The 16,516-nt window shown below is 33.6% G+C and overlaps 1 protein-coding gene across 1 annotated transcript in view; it reads right to left on the bottom strand.

The window, feature by feature from the left end:
* The window catches only part of LOC126841155 (uncharacterized), a 51,122-nt gene extending 43,782 nt beyond the window's left edge, over nucleotides 1-7,340 (bottom strand). Inside the window, 1 exon segment of the mRNA XM_050577476.1 lies at nucleotides 7,032-7,340. The gene's annotated coding sequence lies outside the window, so the exon portion shown is untranslated.
* Between the last annotated feature and the right edge of the window lie 9,176 nt (nucleotides 7,341-16,516).

Raw genomic sequence — 16,516 nt, 5'->3', positions numbered from 1 at the left:
GTATCAGCTATACTATGTATGAATATACCCAAGTGTGTGCTGAGGAATGTGGACTTGGGACCGCGTGTGTTGTCATCGGACGCCGACGACAGTGTTTTTCTAGGACACGACGGTTTAAAGTTTTCGCAATACATGTAGTTGTGTTTATACACAACTGGCCCGTATAGCATGTGGGATTCAATATTATGTATATCTAATATATTTTTTTTTTTATAATATAACGCGAAAGCTATACGAGGCCCGAGGCGTTTTATACGGTTCCTCCTCTTTCGGGCGCGCTAATAAGACATTTGTCGTTTTGTTTTTCCCCAACATCGCCGTCGTCAACATAATAGTGCATAATATTATAATATCAAAGTAGGCGCAAAGTAGTACACGATTCCCGCTGCGATAGGAACACAATAAAATAATAATAATAATAATATTTATAAATGCAAAGGAACCTATCCTTTTCCCGCATGGCCGCGGTGGATTAATAATATTATTATTGTCGCTGTTGTTGTAATACACAACGGTCCGGATTCCGGTTACAGTTAGGTACGTTTCTCGGCGTAGCACAATGTTATTTATGTATTATCTTATTGTACACGAGACCTAACCTATAGTAGCATACGACGTTACCGGACGTTTAAGTCACCGCGAGCCCGAGACGAAAAGTAATTGATCAACACACTCGCCAAAAACGAGACTTTAATCACTGAAATGTACCGGTTTGTATAGTAACACACAATAAACGTTCCAAGCTTTGAAAGTCGGTAGACCTTCTGGAAAAAAAATTAAAACGCTAAGAATTTGCTAAGACTTTCCAATTTAAACTAGTATCTCTGGAAAAAAAATTGCAATTATGTTAAGAGTAAAATATAAGAGTCTTACGTTTAAAGTACAAATTCCTCATCATATTATACACGTCTTATATCATGTTTATTACATATTTATTTATTTCGATTATGTCATTAACACGTTTAAGTCTCAGTGATGACTTTGTAAGCAACCTTAAAGTATTCGATAAACATTCTAGACTCATAAAAGCGTCGTTTACATTAGCACACCGAATGATATGTCTCCGATCCGATGTAACGTTAGTTACGTTAACAAATTACGGACCTAGAATGTAAAATGCGTTTTTTATTATATATTATATAACAGCCGGTTAACAGACAGGTTGCAAGAAGACCGTACTACGTTTTTTTTTATGATAGTATCATTGTACCAAGCTGTACCGGCTGGCCGTGTAATATTATACGCCGTCATGTACTAGTTAAAAATGAAAAATTAAACGTTAGTTATTTTTTTTCCCCCGACAATTAACGCAACAGTGTAAACGAAAAATAGATAAATTCCGGTATTAAATAGCGTTTCTAGAAAATTTAATAATTTTACACTAGTTATAGTGTTGTCTTTTTTTTTTGTCACTCTGTAGGATGTTTATATACAGGGTGATTCTTTTATCGTGGGCCACTCAACGTCTCACTGGGTTTAATTAATAATTGAATTTTTTTTTCTACTTCCTCTCCCGTCCCAACTTTTAAAATCTTATAACTACTTAAAAATAGTAGTTTAAAACAAGTTATCTACCAGTGAATTTTTTTAGTAAAATATAGTTCCATTTCCTGCCATTTGCGGTCATATCGACCAAGATCATCCACTAGAGCGGACTCTAGTGCACAATTTGCCACGCTATCCTAATGCTATGAGAAAAATTAATTTAAACAGCGTCATCAAATCCATAGAACCGATCGTCCTCTGTTAGTCGATAAATGCGTTTGTCTTTTCTCTCTCTCTCTCTCTGCGTGTGATAACTATGGCCTTTGATACATCTACTACTGTCGACCGACTGGTATGATTAGGTACGTTCAATTTGCAAACCTCAGACAACCGGTTATATGTCTCTCCGGCGATGGAACTGGATCGTCGTAGGCCGTGCAATATCGCCCCGGTCAACGGTCGCTGCTAGTGCCCGCTCATCGTGGCTGTCTTCACTTATTATTACATCCGCGACTTCCTGCGTTTACCGTTAAACGTGACCAACACAAGACGTATCGTCGATGTGTCATAAAGAATGTGCCACAGGAAAAAATCAAGAATCAATTGTCGAACACAACGACTTACCGCGCAAGTGCCGCAAACCGTTTGGAAAACTTGGAAAAAGAAACGGGTCACGCCGTTGGTTTTATAATAAACAAATTAGCTATTTTACTGTTAAAAATAACTATGCTAAAATCGCGTTCAAGGGTATGAAATACACAGCTATGCGGGTATGCCTATCATTCCTACGTGTTTTACACCTATCTCTTATTATAAATGTCTATTGACCGCTGTCGTTTCCAACAATAGAATGGCTAATCCGTATTTATTATATTATTAAAAAATCGACGGTCACACTCGCCGCCCATTGTTTCCGAACACGGCCGATTACGCGCTACGTTGCCGATCGTTCGATAAATTATAAGGGAAAAAATCATTGACATAATAACGTGCTTGATATAAAAATATACTAGCAAATTCCGCAAGTAAACCGAGCGACGATTTTAACACAATTTACTCAGTTCAATAAGCCACTGGGAGACTCAACCTAAAAATATGCACTACCTCCTGATAATAAATCATAAAAATTATAACACAAGTCGTAATGGGCAACAGTTAAAAACATATTTACCGAATAGTTTCGCCATAGACCGATTGCGTAAGAACCAGAAATGTTCAACAACGTTTGTTTTTCGCTTTTATTAAATTCCCAGTCGTGGGAAAACTTTCTTGCTTCCTAAACCATATGGTCATTTAGATATTTTCTACCACAACTTGGCACCACTGTTGGCAACTGTTTTAGACATTGCACAAATCGCGAACGCGTTATAACAAATATTACTTCAAATATATTATGCACATAATTATTATCGGCTATTATTGGGCAACATTTATTATCTTTTGACATGTAAGCGACCTGAACGCGAGCACACCTGCCTTCAATTAATATCGATGATAGTATGAATAATAATGTCCAGTCGCCGCACTGCCGCGGTGTATGATATTACAATTTTTTCATAAGATCTATATTATCTTCAAATCGGTGTAGTGCCATCCCGGACAAGGTTAACATATGGCAGCAATTAAACCGCCAGCCTTCGCCGAGTAATAGAAAAAAAAAAGGTAAAGCCAAATGTGATGACACCGACGCTAGTAGGACATTATTTACGGAATTCTCAGCGCGTTGTCGTTGTAATAATATTATTTGTTCAAAACGATATTAGAGAAAAGACAATATTAATTTGCGAACACGGTGGTAGGTGCAGCGTTTTCGGTTCAATTGAAAATAAACACTCGCGGGGTGGAGTTGGTTAATTTAATTTACACACAAGTCACGATTTTCTCAAAGTCCCAAAAAAAAAAAACTATACCCACATAAAAAACGTTCATTGAAGCAGAAATATGTTTGTTAAGCATATTATTATTATTATTATTATTATTATTATCCTTCAACGTCGGGTTTTGGCCGAGCTCGTGCATTTCCATTGGCGTTATGGATTAGTGGCGAAAGTAAATTTCATCAATCTCCCTCGATTTACAATATTATTAGGAAACACAATGCACCTACTAGTATATGAAAAATACCGCCCAATAATAATAATAATAAACAATCGTTATTGTTGATAACAGCTGTTCCATAAACGTTTTCGTCGAATAACCACACGCTTTGGCCCAAACCATTGTTATCATTGCTATTATGTCCGAATATAATATTAGCAACGGCCCACACATTTGGATTATTCACACAGAAGATCAGTTAGATATTCCGTTTCGATACCTTAAGCTCAATATATGTAAATATAGAACTGACGACACCCGAGAAAGATAATTAATACAAGCCCCTTAATATACAGAGACCATCTCAAAGACATGCTCGATACATACAAATGTAGTACTATCAATAGTTAAAAAAAAAAACAATCTGGTACTAAAATATGAATCACCGGCAGAAATTTCAATGTACACAGCAGAAGCACTGTCAATTAGTAATCCAAAAACAATAGAAAATATGTTACTAAAATTGTAACTCAAACCGGTGAGAATATAAAGTGAGAACTATGTTTTAGGGCTATCTGGAATTACCCTTGATTAGATTAGATTCGGGTAAGATTTTGATGAAATAGGTAAGGTCGGGATATGAGGAAGGAGGGGAGGGAAATACCATAGAAACATCTGTGACAAACAGACCTACATTTTAGGGGATGCTAAAATTATGTGTACCTGACTAAACATAATTGTTATCTCCAAACCATTGGATATAAAAAAATATAACCGAGAACAAAAATGTTCTAAAATAAAAAAACTGAACAGAGTATGTGTATTTAAAGTATTATTGAAATTTTATGCGTACAAATCAGTAATTAGGGTTTGAATTTTTGAGGGTGCTAATTGTGAGTCTGGATTTTCGGTTGGATGTGTTCAACAGCACTGTCACTTGCTCGCCGAGGATTTCTTCATTAGGGCGATCCCAAGTGTGAACAAAAATGATTTCCTGTGATTTGTTATACTAATGTGAATCTCTCTACACTATCATTGTTGGCATGCCGTCGTGTAGTCGAATCAGGATTGCCGTCACAGGAATTCCAGTAGAATAGCAACAAAAGCAGTGTACTAAATCGGAAATCACTGGCTCTCGGTTATATGGTCCGTGAGTTCTTGTAGAGTTGTCTGCGCGGATCTTCGTCACGACCTTACCGGGAGCATAATAGTAGTACACTATATAATATATTCTATATATATATATATATATATATATATATGTATAGTCTACCCCATAATACGGTTAAAACAACCGCGTAATTATTAATGGCAAAACCGCTGTATTATGGAAGACCGACTCAATTCGTTTCTGTACACGGCAGGTTAGGTATATTGGCAACGTACGTTATTTTACAATATTTTTTTTTTTTGTCGTCTTAACTCTTGTAAGTAACGTCGTCGAGGTTTTCCTTAAGGCAACGGCCACGGAACGTGCGGAATTCGTACACGTTCGTGGGACGCAGCACTACACACGTGACTGTAACAGTGTCTCAACCCGAACGCAAAAAAAAGACAATCATTATTATTATTATTATTACCTTATAAAGGTGCATTATTCGTACACGGACGAAAACAGTTATTTTTCTCTTGAAAAAAATACATGTCGACACTATATTGGACATGGTCTCAACGAGGGGAGGAGGGCAACAAAAAAAAAAAATGACTGACAGAAACAATTTAACAGTTTATTGTGTGGCTACCGAACATTGTTTTTTATTATTTTTTTTTTTTCCGGTCTTCGTATTTTACTATTATGCGATTGGCCACTCGCGTTTACACGGGTGTTACTCGACGATTTAATTGTATTTCCAGTGCGCGGGTAAAATAAAACCGTCCGCGAGGGGTCGATTACACGTGGCCGTCCGTCTTTGGGTTTTGGCCGGGATTCTTTAAGAATGCCTCAAGTTTATGTGAAAAATACTTTATCAATGGCGTTCCGCTCGTGTATCTGCTCGTGGAATACCGGTCGATATAGAAAGTCTATGGGAACGTTATTACCGCGTTTATAGAAAACCAGATTTTGATTCCAAAGCGATTTACATAAACGAAATTACAAACGACCGACACACGTTCTTCGATTTTACACACACACACACACATTTAATTACAACAAGCCGACTTTGGCATAATATTCAGGTAAAATCTATTCGATCAACTATCAATTGGGTTCAATGTTTTTTTTTTTTTTTATTCGTGATTCGTCCAAGCTTTTTCTACTGCTATTCATGTCAAACACTGTAAACGTCCGAACGCCGCGTACCTTACTTAATTATAACAATGTTAAACTCCTGCAAAGGTACACCACGATTATACGAATATCGTTCGAGCCCATTAGACAGAATTTACCTGTTCACGCTCTCTATTGTTGTATTTCCTGTTCTAAAGCCATGAAAAAAAAAAACACATTTACACGCAAATCATCCTATCAATTACAATTGATAATTAATAAACAAAACGGAGAGATTTTATCAATTATTAGAGATGACAACAGTGCAAACGATTACAAGAAAATCATTTTCAATTAAATAACCTAAGTACAAACAGTATTGTCCCAGCTAAATTTTAAGGTAAACGACAAAGCAGTTTATTTTGATTTTTAATTTCGATGAAGTGCAAAGAATAGACGATTCGTTTTACATTGGTTTTCGAAGCTAAGGTATCAAAAATAAAGGTCTATAAAAAGACAAAACTCAAAAATTAATTAATTAATTAAAGACACATTTAATAGAGCCAGCATAATCAAACGTAGTAAAACATAACCCAATCATTATTGGTATGCATTTGAATAAACAACAACTGTTTGAATAACATAGATAGACAAATGAATAGTCAACAAACCACCCTTTATTATTATTATTTTTTAAATACCCTAAACCGTTATTTTAACGTTGAAAAGCACTATTAATGGTGATATTTTTATAATAAGCTGAATTCTAGGTGTAATATAATTTTGTACATTTTAGTAATTTATCAAAACTATAAGTACATAACACTGAAATGTATACTATCTTCAAAGTGCCTCAACTGGATCGTGGTAATTTTTTTTTTCTTATCTAATATTTGTGAAATTCAATAGCTGCCATTGATTGTAACAACATTATAGCCGATCACGAATGTGTTGTATTGTCTGTTGTATTCTAGGAGACTTTAACAAACAGTGTGTTTGCTAACTAATTAAATCGAAACCATCTGCAACTCCAACACGAGCGTTTTGATTTTTTTTCAGGGTGAGTCGTGTGTTTTGTTCCATGAAATGCCATGCACATTTCCTGGTCTTCGGTACAATAGGGGTTTGACAGAGTGGTTAAGTTACAATTAATAGGAAGCCAACCGATTGTGTGCCAATTCGTCGGCGACTTGGAAACATTGTAACGGCTAAAAATGTCCAGGGCGTTTTCGAGAAGCGACGACTTTGATTAAAACACACTGGCACACACCTGGCCTGGCTAATGTATGTAAACACTCACCTGTATTGTGCAATGGCGAACTGGTATCGAATATGATACCGAAGACGTTTACGGGATAACGGAAAATCCACCGGTTGTACGATAAATCCCCGGGTCCACACTCGGAAATCACACTCGCGTCGACACTGATAAATTAAAAAAAACAATATTTTTCTATTCTTTTCAAACAACGTCGTCGTTATCACTCGCGGGTACCGTATAAGGTCGGGTTTGTTTTCTAACACGGGCACGCGGGTATACGGTCGAGACCAGACTGCCGTGCTTTTTCCCTATACCGGCGGCGGCCGTGGCGGTGGCGTACAATGTTATTGTTGTATCCTTTTACTTGTCGTTCCCTACTCGAAAAATATAATATAATATTAAAAAAAAAAAATACATTACCACTGCAGTGCACCGTCGACGGCGGTTTCTGTCAAGACGGTAGCCAGTGCGCATGCGTCCCACCGAGGTACGTTCACTCAGGGGCCAGAAACCGCGCCGCACCGCGATGTCTTCGAGGCGGCCGCCAGCCACCTTCGAACGTCCTCCCACCCCTCCCTCCGCTTCGGAACGACAACAGTCATCGATGACGTCTCATCCATAGGCGCAAATACGGGGGGGGGGGGGCAAGGGTGGGCTTAGCTAAAAAAATTGGGTTATGCATACGATTTTGAAATACAAAACTATATAATTACTTTTATATATTATATTTAAAAAAAAATTCCAGCCCCCCCCCCCCAAGTTAAAAATTGAAATTGCGCCTATGTGTTGTAGGTGACTACGATAAAATCAAACGTGTTATTTGCAGTGTATTTTTTCGGTCTTATTGTAAGTAAATATAGATTTTAGACAAAATTTTAACTATTTCTACGTATGATCATTTCTTTTCGACATTTTTATACCTACCACAAAATCTATACATTTTTTCGTACATTTTCGCATAGAATAATTTATAATATTAGGCGGTCGATTATAGAAGTATTATTTCAGTGTTCTCAAATAGTAACTGATAGGCCTACCGATCTTAATAAAATTCACACAGTGTTTTAATTATATCTTAGGACTAAGTAAAATATTGTCGCTTTTTAGCTAAAATAACATTTTAGTTTTTAATAATAATTTTGCCGTTTGGTCGTCAAGGCAATTTTTGTCTTGGACCTAGTAAACAACACGATATTCTTCGCATTTTGATCTTGACAGCCCGGATGAACACTCTGAATTATTCTAACCAACCCCTGTTAACATCAAAAAGCTCATTTCGATAATTACATCAAACTTATACTTACTTATTCTTGTTATTTACACTTTTTTTGCATAATTATTTTCAGTTTTTCTACATTCTATTTATTATTTTTGTTTAACTTTTCACACGTTTTTATTTTGTTTTAATTGTTTTTTGTTTATTTCATTGTTTTTTTTATATATATATTTATTAATTTTTTTGACATTTTTCATACGGCATTTCCCAATCACAGGTAAGTTCTTATATATAAGACGATGTTATAAACTAAAGATAAAATACTATTCTCAATTAATACAATAGTGTCTACATACTTTTTTTTCACATCTCGTTACGTTTACTAGGTAATTGTTTTAAATTATGATACACATAATATATTATATGATTGGTTGTGTTCGTACGAAGGGTTGGTTTTATAGGATGTACTTATTTAATAAAACTCTAACAGTGGTCATAGAACCTTAAGGGTTTCATTAATATTTATTACTGAAGGAATTTTGAAAAAGAAATGCTGATAATTTTAACTTACCAAAACCAATTTAATAAACTAAATGACTAGTAATTTTAACTTCTAAGAATTGTACATTTTTTATTAAAAGATAAAATATGTTTTCCAATATGTTTATATAGTATTCTTAGAGTTGTCTCAAATCAAAGTCACGCGACATGCGTTCGGAGCTTATTTTTTAAACACAGTATTATCATAGGACTAAGTTAGAAAATATTGTCACTTTTTAGCCAAAATGGCACCGTTAGAAAGGGACCCTCCGAAATGCTTATTTGACCACACAAAAGACATAAATGAAGACTTTTGGACCTACGACGAAGAAGAGCTATTTCCAGAACGATTCACATACAAGTACTAACGCTTGACAAAATAGTAGCTGACTAGTCGAGTTTAACAACAGCTAGTGTTAATAATACAATTGTTTTTTATGTACAGTTCTTTTTAGCGACATAGACACGGACGAAGAGATTGACATAGACACAGGCCAAGAGATTGACACAGACACAGACGACGACTTAAATAACATTATACCTGAAATAGTATTGGAAGTTTATTTTAATGATAAACAAACATATATATTTTTTTGTAAATTTAAATTCGTTTATTAGTACACTAAAAAATTGCTTACCTGCTTTGTCTCACTAAATATTATTACATTTTAATAATACTATAATATTAGTCAATTAGATTACTAAAGACACACATAACTTCTGAATTTAAAGAGAGGAAAGTAGAATCAACCAGACAATGAACTTATGTCCAACAACTTGGAAACGATGGTACCAGCGCAAGCCGAATAGGTGACAATTAATGTCACCCACTGTCGTTACCAACAATGATTTTATTTTATTTTTCATTATTTTCAAACTTTTCATATTAGTTTATATTATATTGTACATGAGGTACCACTTTGATTTGTATATTTTGTTGAATGTCAACTGCATATGTTTTTATAAAATATAATTATTTTTTAAATGATAAACTTATCACTTTATTGGCTATGGACCATAGCCTTAATTGTTTATAAATGTAGGTTTTCTTTTAAAACTTGAGTAAATGACAATATAATTGATAATTTTATTTACATTTTTGGAAAATTAAGATCTATGTGCTGAAACAAAATCTATGGTAGTATGACAGATGTTGATGGCACCTTCCAACTTTTGGGGAAAAAAAAACATTTTAAGTTTTCTATTTATTTAAAATTCTAAATCTTAGCATCCATTGCTTGATAACGAAAGCACCCACACAAGTCATATTTTGTCAATTTGATAACATCAATTTAAAAAGATATCACTATAATTACACTAAAAAATGATGAAATCCAATTAAAGAAACGTAAAATCCACATAATGGCGTTGTCCAATGTCCGTCTATATTAAACCCGTGTTTTGTGACTGAAAGCTTACAAAATAATAGCAGATAATTGGAAATTATATTAAATAACCACTACAAAAGTATACACATACGACATACTCCTTAAAAAAAATCTTAAGATAAATCTAAGAAAATATGGCGTATGAAGAGTCGCAAATCTAACTATAAAAAGGCAACCCCGAGCACTAACAATCTAAGATTTTTTTTAAGCTTCAATGCGTTAAGTTTATCAAACAAACAAAAGTAAGTAAAATTTAAAAACAGCTTGCTAACCAATATATTGTTTGGTGACATAGTTATTTATAACAATTACACGGTTTTTATTGTTGTACTCTCATCGATGATTTTCAACGGTACAATCACAGAGCAACCAGAAGGGAAACCCATCGCGACATAGATAAGAGGATACTTTAATGAAAAACCATACAAAATCAAATAACATCAAAGATAAAATGGGAAAATTACACTTTTACTTAGTAGTAATTTTCTAGGTTGCTATGGCGTGTGCCGTGACTTGGCAGTGACTGCCAAGTATTGGAAATATTTTCATTATAGTATTGTTAATTACCATGTATGGGTAACAACGACAATACATTACTATAAACAACCCTAATCGTATCTACCCTCATGCGAAAAATACTTTTTTAGCACGTTATGTCATTACAATATGGCTTTATCGGTATTTGTAATTCTGCCATTACGGATTCACATGGAAGCGTTTATTTGAAAGTGATTTATCACTTCCTGTTTTAATAACTAATATAATATACCTGTGACTTTGGCCTAGGCCTAGGCCAGGACTAATAACTGTTCCATTCTGGTTATTCTGTGGCAGAAACATGTTTACACAAAACAGATAATAGTACCTTTCTAAGTGATTTTAGACAGATAAAACACGTCTAATAAAAATGATAGAAGACAAGATTTCCGAGAGAACTTTGTGTGTGTTTTCCAAAATGTCGATTAGAAAAATAGTCACTTTAATATGACGTACAAATTATTGCAATGGAACGAGATTAAAAAACACAGATTGAAAAAAAACGTGGGATATTTAAAGTCCTTAAACATACATACTTGGATGGAATTTCAATTTATCTATCGGGAAAAACTAAAAAAGTGGATTATTATCATTAGTAATTTTCTTAAATTTTTACCTAACCTTCAAAATCTAAAAAAAAATACCAACATACATTTCAACTCGAGGGGATGGAAAGCAGCCCGTTTTTTTTTTTACATTTTAAACCAAAAATCCGAACAAAATGTTGATTGTATTGTAGTCGGATTTCAATTATGTAAAGAAATACTGAGAGTTTTTTGGCTGGTTTTAGTTTTCATCAACCTATTCGTTTCGGTATGCCTTTGCACAAATATATAGCATTTCCCCTTATGATTATCCTATGTCTTCGGTTTTCCAATTTCCAGTAGCCCATAAAATGTATACTTATGTTCGCATTGTCCAGACACAATGAAATGTTTTGAGATAATGACAGACAAGGTCCGCTATCTACCTATTCCAACGCGGTGACAGTATATTATCGATGGGGATCAACATATTTTAATTTAATGGCAAATAAAAGTGCTACCGTTGTAAATACCGAACGAATATTGATCATCGATTCTGGATGTTTAGATTCTTGTTTGAAAAAAAAAAACCTGATCCATACTTGTTCTTTTACGTACAAGCGACGAAGGTAAAAATGTTCTAAGCAAAATCAGTGTCCATTACATGCGCACCCTGTATACCGCAGCGGGGACAGCCACCCAAAAAATGGGAATTTTTCCCCCGCTTTTTGGCGCGAAAAGTGAATCGACGAAGGTTTTTCAATTTTTTTCCAAGACGTTTTTATCATAATATAAAATCCGTGAAGACCGTTGACCACGGCCAGCGTTGTACCCACTACGTCTTGGACACGGTTTGTTATTTAAAAAAAAAAAACGTTAATCGTAACAAAAAAAATCGGTTTCCAAAGACACGTACAGGCTATTATAATAGTATACAGTATATGACAATTATTATACCATCATGCACACAACACACACGTCGTCTGCCTCGGATCGTCTGGTGCGATGCGCACCCAACGGGCTTCTTCGGCAGAGATGCGCGGGCCAAGACGGCGGTGGTCGGATGACGGCAAGAGCAACGTCCTTCGGCCTTCGGTTTAGGCATCGATCGCGCGGTGTTCGGAATGCGCGCAGCCGCCGTATATAATATGATATACCTCGATAATGGCAGTGCACCTATACGCAGCTACTCACGTCTCATCTTGGGTATACTTACATAATAACAACAACAACAACCAAAACTATAGATTATAATATACGTATACATGTCAGAGCGAACCAAAGAAATTTCGTTTTTTTCCGTTTTGGTTTCGACGCGGCGAGTAAGTAGTAGCTGGCGAGGTATTGTTTTTGAGATGATGAGTTTTTTTTATTTTTTTTTTTTTGTTTTGTGTTCAAGCCAACGATTTTTTTCAAACCGTCGAACCGATTTCTGCCCTAAGGCTACTTATTATTAGACGAGACAATTTAAAAAAAAAAGTCCCAACCCTTCGCCGTCGAATAAAAAAATCCAGGCGAACACCTGCAAAAAAAAAATAACTTAATACTCTTCAGACAAACGTTGACAAAATGAAGAAGAAAAAAGTCATAAGCCCTTTCGCCCTAGAAGGAGTGGACACTTTACCTTAATACTTGTAGTTTTAGGTGTACAAATCTTATAAACCAAACTGAAGGTTGATATTGATAGAGGCTACAACATACATGAATGAATAAAATAGTAAAACAGGTATCCGAAAAATATTCGTCCATTACAATGTTGTTGATCTGCCTATTGGTAACAGTGGCAACTAACCTAACCTAATAGAAAGTGAAGTGCAATACAATTCAAACACACTTTAGCCTTTACAATGGCAACTACCGATATTTAATACATATAAAAATATAAATTTTATAGGATAGTTTTATAGAGTAACTTTTAAAAATCAAACGGCTGTATAATATATTATTAATTTGCTTATTCGAATCACAGAAGTTGAATATAAGACGTTAAGTTGATAAATACTAGCGCCTTAGGTCTAGATTGCATTATATCGCTTAACTTAATACGTAATGGATTAATCAGTCATCTGACAATCCGTGTGAAACATTTTTCGTATGCATGTTAGTATAATTGATTGAGTTAAGTGGTAATTAATTATAAAAAAAAAAACAAAATTCGCGAAAGTATTAATCGACATGCTATCTATCGTGTATGAGATGATAGAAATCTATTACATTTTTACTTTCTTGTCTGTAGGTACACTATAGCGATGGTCATTAATTAATAAATAAAATTATAGATGTTCAACACATAATAATTAAATGATCAATAATTGTATTTGAACAGATTGTACGATTTCGAATACTATATAACGAAACGATTGTGAAATCTAATACTAACTCTAACCTAATACTTTCCAATACTAATTAAATGGAATATTTTTATTTTTTAACTTCTGGGTGGTGTTGGACAGATGATGGTAACCAGTTAAAGGGTTGACTAAAGGCCAAAAGTCAAATAAGTTCATCCCTTATGCATAATATAATATAACACACAAAAAAAAAATGATTTATAAGCAAATCTGAACAAATTTTTTTATGTAAACAACAAATAAATTATAATAGCGAGTGGTTTAAAATATATTTTCATTTGGTGATACATTATTTTAGTTGTACTTTTACGTGTCTGTTATTTATTAATTAACTAACTTTAAGTCTAAAAATTAGACCAAACGTGCATCAATAAAATAATAACTTATACAGTTTTTTTTTTTTAGATTTTAACTCTATTGTTTTTTATTTTTTTTTAAGAAACCAAGTAAAATAATTAATAACTCAATATCGCATATTACAACACATTTTCGTCATAATAAAATCATTTTTATCGAAAATGATTTTATCACTTTGAGTCATAATACTAACAACGATGTAAACATTGTGAAGTAGTAATAAAAAAAAAAGCTAATGATAAAAATAAAACGATACCGACCATTGTTTATTATAATGAAACGTTACAACAATAACAACCATAAAGGATAAATGTATACACACTGACTCAATACTTTTGATCAGACCATTTTTGTAACTTTAGATAGCTAACAAGTTTTGAATGAACACGCTGAAATAAAAATATCGTTTTCCATAATATCAATACAAAATCTGTGTTGCCCGAATGAAAAGTTACATTGAGAAATTACCAGAAAACAATTAATTCCTTGTTTTTTTTTTTTTTAGTAGCCAAAAAACAACCAGAGAAGTCGTTGCAGAAAAGAATGTTTGAATCCATACAATAATAATAGACCAGAAAAATAATGGTAAACGCTACCTAACCTATGATAGATTAAAATACACCGAGTTAACGACCGTCGTTATAAATTACTTTGATAACGATAAAAAAAAAATGCGAATAACTTAACTCAACATTGCAGTAGAAATGATTTCATATACCTAGGACGTGCCACAGTTTTTCATCGAATAAAAAAACTCATATTGTAATGTTATTAATAACGAAACAGATATAATCACATCCATTACAGTGTATGTTTTGTACCTACTCGACTGTATTTTTCATCAAAAATCTAAATAATAATTCATTTAGATAATTTCATAAATTTAGTGTAAACATAGAATAACATTTCATTAATAACAGTATGTTCACATCAAGCGGTCGTTCAGTAGTTTACTTGTACACTATATTTTTAAATACTTTTCCACCATATTTACACACTTCTGTAGTATTGAGTTTTGTGTAGCGTTTATCAATAAATGATAAACTATGGGATTTTATATTTTTATTTTTAAAAAATATACTTAAATGTAGTTTATGAAATATAATAATTAAACTAACCGCTTGTTATAATTGGATGTGTGTTGTAAGTGGAGAATTTCATTAAACAGATTACAATAATAATATTATGTTTATTATGGTATTGAAAATACACAATTCTATGGTTTTTTTTTTCTTCGCAACGGGGTCATCAGTTTTTGTGTACTACAATTTGGTAACGTAAACTAAAAAACTGACTGTATTAAAATTCTCCAAATTGTATTATTTCGTCATCGCGATATTGCCTTAACGGATAATTTACTCAATCGGAGGTTTTGTTGTGAAATGAGCTTATAATATTAAAAACAATAATCTAGTAAATCTGTCCAAGTATACTTGATAAAAAAAAAAAATTAATGTTCGCCGTGCCTACCGCACGATCTTAATCACAATCTTCTTTTTTTTCTCAGACGTTAATGCGCTCAGACTTGATATTGATTCATTACACACAGTTGGTCGGAATGAAAAATTATACCCACTGTTATTTTCGGCTTTCTAGTTGTCAGACCGATTTATTTATACCTATAGCTATGTGTTCGAACAGTGCAAGGCATATACGAATTCCTCCCCAGTTGAGTACGGACAGGGTCTCACAGTCAAGACACCACACATTTTTATGCCATACTTGTAATGAAAATAAAATAGGATGAACATCAACAGTTTCCATCGACCAGATTCTCTAGTGCAGGGAGAAAGCCAACCGAATTCACTGTCATTTGTATGCGCTAAGAAACTCGAGAAGAAAGAGCCTTTATGCGCTGAAAAAAACCTAAAAATATGCGCTTAACATTTTTTTTAAAAATAATATATACAAAATTATGTGTATTTAAATGCAATAAAGTATGCAATTTAAACGATTTTTCTTCGCATTGTCCTTTTTTTAAAATACTATAATTCATAATGTATTTTGGCTCCATATTGTTTTTTTTTTTTTACACAATTGTACGTGATAAAGAAACACTACCCCGAAACGAATAAAATAAAATATTATTTTTTGCATGCATTTTCGGGGGTAAATAATTACCTTTACCTTTTAATTTAACATTTCAAATGTATACTCAAAAAAACATCCTATTCGCCTGAAATGGAAGTTTTATTACTTAGACCTGTGACTTTTCCGACAACGACAAGATCCATTGAGATATTATATCATTAAAATGTAACGCAGAACCTTATGGATTCTGTTATTGTTGTAATAATAAGTGCTTGGGTGGCCGTTAAAAAAAAAAGTCATTGGCTTGAAAGAAAGTGGTCAAGAACCGACTTGACCCTCCGGTTGTATTTTATATTTTACCATCGTCAATAATCGATAGTCACGTCGATAGTATTAAGTGAAATGGCATAAGTAAAATAGAGAATTTCGTTTTTTTTTTCTTTTCCTATATCAAAGAAAAAAAAAATCATAATTTCTCTAAGTAGTTTAACCGAGGTGATTATAAAATATGCGGTGGCAGCGTTCATAACTATACGATGATGATAATAATAATATGTAATTATAATAACATTTGATACTT

This window comes from Adelges cooleyi, unplaced genomic scaffold, assembly GCF_023614345.1.
Source record: "Adelges cooleyi isolate 19-005CV unplaced genomic scaffold, UGA_ACOO_1.1 ACOO_flye_CR_arks_rails_tigmint_CR_PRNA_376, whole genome shotgun sequence".
In the NCBI taxonomy this organism is placed as follows: Eukaryota; Metazoa; Arthropoda; class Insecta; order Hemiptera; family Adelgidae; genus Adelges; species Adelges cooleyi.
The sequence above is the reverse complement of the archived record's forward strand: the minus strand, read 5'-3'. Positions and strand labels throughout refer to the sequence as shown.